This window comes from Periplaneta americana, chromosome 10, assembly GCF_040183065.1.
Source record: "Periplaneta americana isolate PAMFEO1 chromosome 10, P.americana_PAMFEO1_priV1, whole genome shotgun sequence".
NCBI lineage: Eukaryota > Metazoa > Arthropoda > Insecta > Blattodea > Blattidae > Periplaneta > Periplaneta americana.
Window position 1 is genome coordinate 91,283,466 of NC_091126.1, and position 13,160 is coordinate 91,296,625.

The 13,160-nt window shown below is 36.8% G+C and overlaps 1 protein-coding gene and 1 non-coding gene across 14 annotated transcripts in view; one reads left to right on the forward strand and one right to left on the reverse strand.

Annotated features, from left to right (window-relative positions):
• Cadps (calcium-dependent secretion activator 1) overlaps window positions 1-13,160 on the reverse strand; it is a 942,652-nt gene that overhangs the window by 477,764 nt on the left and 451,728 nt on the right. The gene's annotated exons all lie outside the window — the stretch shown is intronic.
• Window positions 2,985-3,060, forward strand: TRNAC-GCA (transfer RNA cysteine (anticodon GCA)). Its single transcript has one exon. It is a non-coding gene; the product is annotated as a tRNA-Cys (tRNA).

Below are 13,160 nucleotides of genomic sequence, written 5' to 3' on the forward strand. Positions count from 1 at the left end.
GACATGGGCTGATCAAAACCTTTCATTTTAAAATAATTATTGTTGGCTGAGTAAAACATTACAACAATATTATGTTATATGATTAATAATTTCCCTTCTTCGTTATCTGTGAACTCCTCACTTTATTTATCACAACTCATTCACAGACAGCCAAATCAGTACCCGTACTGAAACTGAGTTACTGAAACAAAAGCTGATATGCTGTTGCAGGTCTGTATAGTCCTTTGGCGTTCCCCTCCAAGGCGATTCACTCCCTCCAGATAGGGGAATAGAAAGTGCACATCGCACAGAGACGATGCACAATGTGCGCGACTGCACAATGTGCAGGGTTTTGACATGCCTGATGTATGGTGTACCATTGAAAAGCAACCAGCGTCATTACACTTGTGAGAAACCTTAATGTCCAGGGGGCCTGTTTCGTAAAAGTTACAAAGCTACAAGCCTACAAGCAACAAGTTAATAGTGTAAGGGATACAAGCAACAAGTTTTTGTAATTCCTGTTTCATAAAAATTCTCACGGACATTTGTATGACTAGAACTGCCTTACAGCTCCCGTGACGTCATTTGATTTAACTTGTAAGCAGTAGAGATGGAGTAAAATGTGATTTTTCACTCATCGGTGAAGCAGTGACAGCTCATTTCCGATCACGGTGATTTTAATCAGTAATCCAGTGATTAGACGTGATTTCCAGTTGTCAGTGATGATTAGAGCCCGGATTATTATGTAATTACATATTGCATTCCTTTACTTGTAGACTACTGAAAATGACAAATGTCGGGGATTTGTGGTTCTCATTGGTTATAGATGAGTTTCATTTTACATATTTTTACATATTCTTAGCAATATTACATATTTTAAATATTATGTAAAGATTGTAACATTTTTGTACATATCTAGGCAATTATTGAGTTTTCAATATTTTTTATTATTTTTTTTATTTTTTCAGAGTAAATTATTGATTTTTTTCATATATATCTGGACGTATATCTTAACGTACCTGTTCCATTACTCCGCCTGGAGGGCCGTCTTTTGTTCTCATTAAAGTACACGATGCTGGTAAAGGAGGGCTCGAAACTGACGTCGTTATGTTTTGTTCAGAACTATAGAAAATAGTCTACTTCAATTTCTAAAGCTGGCTATAGAGAATAGTGTTCTTTTATAAATAAAAAAACAACCATAAAACTAGGGATTCCAACTCTTTGTAAAACATAGTAGTTCGGAGTGCCTGAACTCCATACTTTGCACTAATGCTTTCTCAGAATCTGGGATGATCAGGTCATTTAACTTTGTTACAAATTGAAAGTAGGCTATTAGCGAGGAGCTTGGGTCGGGTGTTAGGTAAATCAAAATACCATTATGTAAAAAAGGTAAAGGTATCCCCGTAACATGCCATGAAGGCACTTGGGGGGCATGGAGGTAGAGCCCCATGCTTTCCATGACCTCGGCACTAGAATGAGGTGGTGTGGTCGGCACCACGCTCTGACCGCCTTTTACCCCCGGGAAAGACCCGGTACTCAATTTTATAGAAGGCTGAGTGAACCTTGGGGCCGTTCTGAAAGTTTGGCAACGAGAAAAAATCCTGTCACCACCTGGGATCGAACCCCGGACCTTCCAGTCCGTAGCCAGCTGCTCTACCAACTGAGCTACCCGGCCGCCTCCATGCCACAGAAAGATATTTTTCTAGGAAATCTCAAGGCACAAGAAAGATCATAAATTATTGCAGAGACAAGTTGTATTTGCAAATTATACTATGGGGTGGAAATGGCAAATCACTTTCCAGGCTGCATTCTCCCACTTCAACTGACCAGTTGAATTGTGACGACATTTTTGTGAATTTAATGCATTAATGAATAGTGATTTTAAATTACATATTTTACCAATACTACATATTTAATTACATATTTCCCCGATATTTACTACGTTTTATACACATACTTCGCACTTTCATATCACATAAAAATCCGGGGTCTAGTGATGATGACGAGAAACCGGAACAGCTGATCACTAGTAGAGCAGTGATCTAGTGAGTCGGGGCGATTGGGAATGATTTCTCACTACGAAGTGCGAGAAATCAACTGTTATGAATTATTGGTGAATGTGATTATGATCGTAGATGCATTAGTGTTAAAATAATGAAAGGAATGAGATATTATGGGTGCATTGACAGTACAGAGAAAAAACAGAACTAACTCAGAAGAAATATATTATGGTGAAATCAGACAAGTTAGTTGAGATTATTTGTGAATTTTAAAAATAAGAATATTTAACTTAAATATCGGTATTATGTAATTTTCATCTGTCTGCATGTATAATAAAGGTGATAAACTGATAAGTGTGACTGAACAAAGTGATATTTGTAGGCCTGCATTGTTACATCAACCTTAATAATTCTAGCCTCTCCCTTTTTATTTACACATCTCACAATTATAGTATGGTTAAACTACTACAATATACGGTAAATATTAGTGTAATTCTCCAGGAAAGCTACATCTAAGGAGGCAAAATGTGTTTTATTTTAACTGGCTTCTGTGATATATATATATATATATATATATATATATATATATATATATATATATATATAATGATAAACAAGTGGCTTTAGTTTGCAGGTACAAATACTTTCCAAATATAAATCGTTTTATGCTTTCCAGTATATTCTAATGCACTGTTGTAACCCCCCTTCTTTTGGTTATTTAACGACGCTGTATCAACAACGTGGTTATTTAGTGTTGATGGAATTGGTGATGAGACGGCATTTGGCGAGATGAGGTCGAGGATTAGCCATAGATTACCTGATATTCGCCTTACGGATGAAAAAAATATCTGGGAATCAGTCCAAGCGGGAATCGAACCCACACCGGAGCGCAACGCCGGACCAGCAAGCAAACGCGCTACTGCCTGAGCTACGCCGGTGGCCACTTTCTTGTTACTAGGGCTAATTAATTTTTTCTTGAATACGAGAAAAATTCGTGGATCGTGTCCCGGCATAGCTCAGTTGGAAAGAGCGCTCAGCGCGCAGAGCTGAGAGGTCCCGGGTTCGATTCCCGGTGCCGGTACGAATTTTTCTCGTATTAAATAGTAATAATAAATATTTGTTACTTCATAGTAGCCGTGTAGTATTCAATGAGGTGGGCGAGACCTCATACGAAAATGAATATGCGATGTATTAACTGTTAGCAGTTGTCACAAACTGATGTTGAATATGGCCACAAAATCATTTAAAAATATGCGCTCCTGCATATATGACTTGTATCGTCTCAAATGCAGGTAGTAAGGCAGTAAGGCCGTAAAAGCATTACGAGGTGGGTTCGGCCGGCGCCGTGGATCGTGTCCCGGCATAGCTCAGTTGTAAAGAGCGCTCAGCGCGCAGAGCTGAGAGGTCCTGGGTTCGATTCCCGGTGCCGGTAAGAATTTTTCTCGTATTAAATAGTAATAAAACAACATAACTTTACAACAACAAATATATAAGCATAAAGAGAATGGAAAATTGTGACAGCTTCGAATGTCATTTAAAATTTGGTTTTGGACATTGAGGGGATAGGTTCATCATCAATTCAAGGGGTTGAAGTTGCCTCATTCTCTGGAAGAATTTATTGATGATGAAAATAATATTGGTGTTCAAGATACAGAGGCTACTTCAATATCTCTACTCAAGCACCAAATGTACACCTACGACACAGAGTGAGAGTCATCACAGGTAAGAGGACTATGTTTTACCCTAGACTTGCCTAAATTAACTTTTATACTGACATTATGGTTTATATGTATTAATTTATTAAATTTAAGCTTTGATTATAAACACATTGAGAGATTTATTTTCAATTTATTATTTATTACCATTATTATTATTATTATTATTATTATTATTATTATTATTATTATTATTATTATTATTATATAAACAAATTTCAGAATAAAAGAACATGAGTTGTAGAAAATAACTCAAGTCAAAAATTTTTACAAAATAAGACAAATCGTTCGTTCATTAAATTCATATAAGTATCGAATGCGAAGTTTATTCTTAACCTATATATCTTTCCATGTCACACACGAATAACATTAAACTCTTCATTGCTTTCTGGATCACTAGACCATATTTAGAAGATTTAAAACAAACTTGTATCTATTTTGTTGCCCTTTGGACTAGTACGTTTTTACTACAATAAAATTATCATTGCTTCTTACAAGTAATAGTTACTGGTATTTATGAAACAAGACACTTGTACACTGGCCTGAAAACACTTGTAACATTAGCTGATGCAACTTGTTAGTTGTAACGTACTGTACAGCAATAGTTTTATGAAACACAATCTTGTAAAAATGGAAAAGATAACACGTGAAACACTAGTATTGCACAATTATTAGCTTTTATAAAACAGACCCCAGGCCCCATTCTCCTATCTTAATCTAAACATATGCTCAACATGGATTTTGCAGGTTTACCGTATTTTTTGTCGGGTACAACTACAGCTGTTAAGCTGCGGTAAACTACACCTGTTTTTCTTTTAAGATGGGACATGACAGTAACGTTACGATCGAAAAAACAACTGTATGTCACATAGCGTGGTAGGTCTGTTACTATGGTAAGAACGGTTGAGTTGCCAAAGTTACAGTTCCCACGTGGCACGTGGCTTTCTTGGCGACATTTATTTTGCATACAATGTTAGCATTCATACGTTTCGTCTTTTATTCTTTGTAGATTTTTGTATTGTTTTTACCTTCGCGTCAATTTTCAATTAACCCATTAATGCCCAGCGTATGATTAAAAATACGGGGTGAAAAATATTTTTTCATTCATTTCCCTTTGACTTCAAGTTAACCATTTTTATCATGTAGGCAGTACATGGATGTGGTTTAAGATTCAGGCATTGTTGAATGCTCTGTGATCATTTCTCCTGTTGGTATGAGGTTTCGAGTTTGGATCTTAAAGAGAAGAAAACATTGATTGGAATAAAAGTACTTATTTTCAATATAAATTATATAATGAATTATGAAACTAGTGCTAATATTACTTGTTAGGTATTCGTGAATAATTCAGGTCATTTGGTGTACATGTATATTTGTATAGAAGCACAGCAATTTCAATTTCTAAGTATGGTATGATATATCATACGCTGAGCAGTAACGATATCATTTTCTGTATATTCTGTTAGATGAATTCTTCTTGGAACATGTATGAAATGGACAGCAAAAAACTTACAAACTATAAGCCTAGAGCAGATGTGTTCAAAAGTGGAGTTTTAACTCCAACACCTGAAAAGAGGTGAAAGGTGTATACTACGGAATACTGACGTATTATCCCTTCCGCGCAGGGTGAGTGAGTAGGCAACTCGAGACAGTGATGGCATTTAGCTTACTGTTGTTTATTACTCACACAATTCGATAAACTGTAAAATATGCCGTAGTGAAAGATTATCCATATATGATAGGATCTATGGAAGACATGTATCAATACCTTGGCATTTTGCTTTTGTCTGGATATCTCTAATTGCCTTCGCGAAGAATGTACTGGGAGATTCGTCCTGATAGCCATAACATTCTAGTTGCAAACTGTATGACCAGAAACAAATTTGAAATAGTTCATCATTTCCTTCATTTCAATCACAATAACACAATTGACAAGAATGATAAAATATACAAACTTAGGCCACTCTTCAATCGTCTAAATGAAATTTTCCGGAACATGGTTGACATTGTTCCAAATTCATATTCAGTTGACGAAGCAATGGAACCACATTTTTGTCATCATAGTATCAAGCAATTCATACGATGAAAAACAATCAGATTTGGGTATAAGCCTTCGTGCTTGACGACGCCTGCAGGGTACCTTATAGAGTTCGAACCGTATACAGGAAGAGTCGAACGAGCACCAGGGATGACTCTAGGAAATGCTATTACATAGATGCTTTGTGTTGGATTGCTACCTGATGATAGTAAACTGTTTATAGACAATTATTTCACTTTCTTTGGGTTATTGTAAAAATTTTCAGCAGTAAATATCACGTGCTTTGGAATTATAACAGCTAATGGAATTGAAAAGGCACCTCCAAAGGAAAAAAAAATCCATTAGAGGTACTTGCCATGCCATCAAAGACACATCTAGTAATCTGACGATGGAATGACAGTGCTCAGGTCAGTATAGCAACAAATGCAGCAACACTAGATGTAGTTTCTTTAGGCTCATGCTCACGGTGGAGAAATAAGGATAAGAGAAAAATCATTGTTCAACAACCGAAAGTTATAAAAATGTATAATGCGTGTATAGGTAGTGTGGACATGTTTGGCAAATTGACTTCGACTATGGTCCAAGAAATGGTACTGGCCACTTATCAGATTTTATATCAACGGATCAGTAGTCAACTTGTGGATGCTGTACAGACAATATCAGAAGGCAATATCTTTGCTGGAATTCACAAGACAAATTGTAAAGTCATTGCTTGCAACACTACTAATGGGCATTTCTAAGACTGTAACACCTAAAGAGAGAAACCAAGTTCTCAATGAAATACGTTATTATAGACTTGATCACCTAGTTGTCTGGTAAAGCACTCGGCGCAGATGTGCTTACCGTGGGAAATGTGCTAAATTTTGTTGCGTCAAATGTAATGTTGATCTTCATCTTGATAATTGATTTCTAAAATATCATATAAAAAAAAGAAAGCCGAAAAAAATGTTGAAGTATCTAAAATAATAATTAAAGTGATTAAACATGGATATATTGTTCAAATATTAGTTCAAAATTCCTTTCTTACATTGTAGGGGCCTATTAAGTATTTGTATGAAACTGATACTGTAACTGTCCAGCGTATGTTATATCATACAGATCATATCTACTATACCAGAAGAGAAAAAATGCTAATTTTTGTGTGTTTGTACTCAGTAAGGTGTAACAATTATAATATTATAAAATTATATGATTATGAATTTCTTTTTTTATCTGGGCATTAATGGGTTAATGTTTTAACGTCAGCCATCTAACGTCAAATGCTAGCTTCCTTGACCTGGCAGCGTGGTACTCCATAGCGCTTTAGTTCCAAACTCGGCCACTTAAAAAAAAAGGTATACTATAGAATACGAAATAGCAGTGTAGAATAAGGTAGTTTTCCTAGTAGCATTCGTAGAATAGAACCTTAGATACACAAAGACTCTGCTAGCTGCATAAACAACAGGTGATGTTATCCATCAATGCCATTAAAATGGCGATATATTAAGCAGATTCTGTAACATATGGATTTGTGGTCTGGCAGACCACAAATCATGAGATCCTGGGTTCGATTGTCATCCCGAGCATGGAAATTTGTCCTTAAAGAGGCCATTTAATATTTTCATTCGTAAAGATTTAGAAGTTAAACGAGTTTATACAAAGGATTTCTGTAGGCAGGAACGCCTCAGTGTTCAAGTAAAGTTTAGCAAAGGTTCTCAGAACGCGTTTTAAGTGTGGGAACTATGTGATACAAAATCCATTAAAAAGAAAGAAGCCAAAAAACACTAATATTATTGATAGAATATGGCTGTGATTGTTTAAGAGAAGTAAACAAGCTCCTTCCACACAAATGGAACTTCTAGTTAGATACCTATTTGATATCTTACACATACACTCAAATTACCATTCACACCAATATTATTATTATTATTATTATTTTATTATTATTATTATTATTATTATTATTATTATTATTATTATTATTATTATTATTATACACATAACCAGCTTACAGCCCTATTTGAGTATCCTACAAAGGCAACTATCTAATGCTATTTGGAATATTCACTCAGCACTCGCTTGAACTCATTCTCCGACCGCTACCTCACGAGAAGAAAACGAATTGCCGCGCAGCGGCGGTGAATCCCTAGGTGTTATTTCTATAACTTCTTATTGAACGCACGCACGTTGCATCAGAATGGTACTATACAGTTTCGAACAACGAATATTCATTGTTGAGTCCTAGCGTCGAAGAACGAATATTCATTGTTGAATCCTATTTGTTAAGAAGAAATCTTACAATAATATTTGCAAGCAAATTTCTACATCGATTCCCAGAAACTACATTCCCTTCAACACAGTGCGTAACTGAAATGTTTAGAAATTGGCAGGAAACGTTGTTTAAGACAAGAAATACTGAAGAACAGTAGCCTACAGACAGGGATACTTGCAGATATCAGGTAAGAACAGGGGTGGGAAACTCGTACTGTAAACAGAGCAGTCAGTATAAGTATCTACGTACAACAGCAACTGTAGCTGGAGTTCCTAAACCCTCTGAGAGTGGCTGTTTCCCGCCCTGAAGCTAAATCCTGGGAAATCTTCACGTCGATTAGCACAAGAATGTGACAAGTCACAAAGATCAGCACTAAAGGCGAACACAACACAAAATAACAACTTATTACTAAATGGAAGTTTCCGATTATACATATTCAACAATGACTCAATTTCTTTCTCCTTCCACCGCGTTCTCTTGTGATAATCTGTAAAAATGTTTGAGTGACATCATTGAGCCGATAGTCCAGATCTGTCGTTACGGCTTTAAAGCATATGTACGTGCTCGAGTGTAGCAATTTAGAATGTTTTTGTCACTGTGAGTCTAACTTCATTCAGAACAATTATTATTAATTTAATAAGCCTTTTTAGTGCTTTTGGTTGTTATAATAATACCAACAACCCTGATAACAAAAGCTGGGAATATTTCTTCATATAATTATTTCCTAATCGTAATTCCTCACCGACACGGTTTAGAGACTGCAGTAAAATACTGCAAAAGGAAAACTTTTAATCCTGGACTTGGATATACAGAATGTATCAAAAGGTCAGGTCAAGCCTTAAGGATGTGATTCACGACTTTATTTGCAATAAAAAATCCTAGTACACTTTTACAATATTCATCCCCGTTTGCGAGTTACACGAATATCACGTACCGTATCTATCCCCATTTGATTCCACACCTAATGGACCTGTCTGCTTGAGAGAAGGTAGGCTAATTGCTAGTTGTCTAGAGCAGATGCTCAAAATGTCCCCCTCTCGCACGAACACACGCCGTCTGACCTCTCGCTGCACATTATCCAATCCGTGCTGGTGTATCTCCATTGCAGCCGTGTTAATCTTTGCAACGAGCTCTTCCCTGCTTGCCATCTTCGTTTGGTACACTTTCTCCTTCATGCAGCCCCAGAGAAAGAAGTCCAATGGTGTTAGGTCTGGGAACCGGGCTGGCCAGGCAATGGAACTACCCGTTCCGATCCATCTATCTCGAAAATGGTGATCTAACCACTGGCGCACTGGAAATCTGAAATGTGCTAGAGCACCGTCTAGTTGATACAATAGTTGCCTGGTCAGCCCAGTCCCCAGACCTAACACCATTGGACTTCTTTCTCTAGGTCTGCATGAAGGAGAAAGTGTACCAAACGGAGACAGCAAGCAGGGAAGGGCTCTTTGCAAAGATTAACACGGCTGCAATGGAGATACACCAGCACGGTTTGGATAATGTGCAGCGAGGGGTCAGACAGCGTGCTGAAGCGTGTGTTCGTGCAAGAGGGGGGAATTCTGAATATTTGCTCTAGACAACTGACAATTAGCCTATCTTCTTTCAAGCAGACAGGTCCATTAGGTGTGGAATCAAATGGGAATAGATACGGTACGTGATATTTGTATAACTCGGAAACGGGGATGAATATTGAAAAAAATGTATTAGGCTTTTTGTTGCAAATGTCCACACCTGTGGAGTAACGGTCAGCGCGTCTGGCTGCGAAACCAGGTGGCCCGGGTTCGAATCCCGGTCGGGGCAAGTTACTTGGTTGAGGTTTTTTCCGGGGTTTTCCCTCAACCCAATACGAGCAAATGCTGGGTAACTTTCGGTGCTGGACCCCGGATTCATTTCACCGCCATTATCACCTTCATTTCACTCAGACGCTAAATAACCTGAGATGTTGATACAGCGTCGTAAAATAACCCAATTAAAAAAATTGTTGCAAATAAGGTCCTGAATCTCCTCCTTAAGGCTTGACCTGACCTTTTGATACATCCTGTAGATTATGTTCGTCATATTTCACTAAAAATGACTCTGACCAGCCCCAAATATTAAAAATTAAGTTGATGAAAGACGATAAACTGTACAGTCCCACACTAAAGCCCTACAGAGTGTGAAATTTGAAGATCACAAATTTCAAACCAAGTATTAGCGACAATCCTTCAAATCGCTGTGGTAGGCCGTCAACGACAGAACAGATGCGATCTGAGAAATATAAAATAAAGCAGAGAATGGAGTTAGTCCAAAAGAGTTTAGATAACGGAGAAGAAACTACAGAAGAGAGGAACCCTCTGCTGCGTGTGTCGAAGCTTCCCAACATCATGAAGAAATACAGTGTGAAATGGGTTTTAAAGTGTTTCGCTATTACCACAGTCTAGTATATACAGTCACAAAGCACAATACTTAATAAATGTGCATCCATATGTAGTTGCTAAACACTAGGATCGCTACTATCGCCTCGTCACAGACCCTTTCCCTAGCAGATGATAAAATGTATTGTACTTTCGATATAGTGTTCTTTTGAAAAAAAAAATTAACACCTTCCTTCCACTATTGAAATATGAAATACATAAAGTTTATATATTATTTTCATAAAGTATATGTTGTGTTTTATAAACTCACTTTCCTGGGTCTTTCGGAAGAAGGAAAACTCTGACCTATTTTTCTTAGAATTTATAGTACTACAAACGTTTCCTTGTCCCATATTACTATTCAATTTTTGTATTTTAGCCATTTACAGTTACTACAACCGATAACGAACATTTCACAGTTTACATAACTTTTCACAACAATGCGAAATACGGCACAGTCAATGCCTTTTCGATCTTGACCGCCGTAATGTATGCTCGGGTTTTCTATTTCAGTGTATGGAGCTCAATGAAATATTATATTATAACTTCATTGCGTATCATTGCTAAGTTTTATTTAGTGTAATGTGTCCATAAGTTCCGTTTACTTTTTCTTGCATAATATGTTGCAGAAATAATTACAAAACTGTGTTATTTTAATGTGAAAGGATTTTACATGTTAACATAATCTGTTCGCATCAATATTTTAAGTTTAGAATGGAAGCAATTTTGAGGTTTAATAAAAAAAGAATTTATATTATGATTTTAATTTAGCACATCTACCTTTCTTAATTGTAGGCAGAAAATTTACCATACCACTCCTATGAAATTAGTGTACGTACGATTGTGTTACTTCGTGTCTTAGGTAGTAGATAAATACAATAATTCAGTACTCAATTGTAGTATTAAAATACAGACAAATTGAATGTGCGGGGTATCATACATGACATTATGCTTAATTATAATGTATAATTGCGAATATAGGAATATAAATTAAATATGGTAAACATAACCTCTAATTTCCATAGGACATAACATACATATGTAATGGCAGGGCATTGGAGACCACTAAAATTAGACAGAAAATGGCAACTGGTACAGTAAACATAACCTATAATTTCAACATATCTAAATATCCGTGCGGTGCAACTGAAACTCATTGAATCGTGCATAAATGAATGTACAAGAATTTTGCAATATTTAATCGAAATAAAGGTAGGTATTACACATACGAACAACATAATTTTCACACCAAAAATAATATTACACCTGAACTCGCAAGTGAATTGTTTCTGAAGTGTCTCATAATCATTGTTTTAAATTTTATTAATGCAATTACACTACATTTTAGAGAAATACATGGTACTCTTTATGCATTCCAACTAATTTGTATGGTTGAAACGCCACCCTTCGTGATCGGGTTAAGCGAGTCACATGGTCTTCCTTACGGCCTATATTAGATCACGATGGCAGTAGCACAGTCTATTGTTCCTAGTACTCACAGTGCTCCAAGCGGCTAGCAACTATCGCGAGAAATGCAAAAAATCATCCCAAGCTGCATACACGAGACTGTGCTATTACGCAGAATTTCTATCCTCTGTGCCTGAGAGTGATTCAGACACAAGCGAGACGAATTCAGATGAAGATTTATATGTACCAAGTAATGAAGAAATGAGTGGCTGTGACTTTAGTGGTGACAATTACGATGTGAGAAATAAAAATATGGGATTGTATGATTATTTTATCGTGGCTTGAATTAGTCTGGTACTAGGCCTACTGTTCGAGATTTGTATTTATGCAAGCAGAAAATTAAAATTGCAATATATTTATGCTTGGACATCTCAGCCCATGAAGCACAAACAACCGGAAGGAAATAATTATGTTCGTTGCGTCTATATTGCTGCTTTTTGGTATTCTTTTTACGCCATTTCGATTTCTCTGTAGGTCTATTAGCATGGCAATGATTTCTAGAACAGCATTTGATCAGATTGTAATAAGTTTGCTGCTCCAGTAATGAAAGCATTGTGGGAAAATGATAGAAAAGAAAAATGGAATGTATCGAGAATTCCGAGAATTATATCTGGCTAACAGAGGTTGGACACTACGACTCATCCGGGTATTCTGCCAAGTATATGACATACTCTGCCATTGATTTGCGTACAGATGCTGTAGTGGACTTTCATCTAGTGCAAAAGGGTATGATAAAGGGCGAGTTAGAGAGACCTTACTTACTTACTGGCTTTTAAGGAACCCGGAGGTTCATTGCCGCCCTCACATAAGCCCGCCATTGGTCCCTATCCTGAGCAAGATTAATCCATTCTCTATCATCATGTCCCACCTCCCTCAAATCCATTTTAATATTATCTTTCCATCTACGTCTCGGTCTCCCTAAAGGTCTTTTTCCCTCCGGCCTCCCAATTAACACTCTATATGCATTTCTGGATTCGCCCACACGTGCTACATGCCCTGCCCATCTCAAACGTCTGGAATTAATGTTCCTAATTATGTCAGGTGAAGAATACAATGCGTGCAGTTCTGTGTTGGTTAGAGAGACCTATATGTGAAAAATTACTAAACGGGTTTATGAAGAAAGAAAACTGTCCTATAAAGATATTTATGCTCGACCATGCCGAAAAGTAGTAATTATACACCTGGTAGCAGACCTTTAATGTATGTCATTAAAGTACACCTACTCATTAAAGGTCAGGTCTTTCAGCCAATGACGACTCAGGTTACAACTGTTCAGCCAATGACAGATCAGCTTTCTATCGTTATAAAACTGCAAGTATCGAT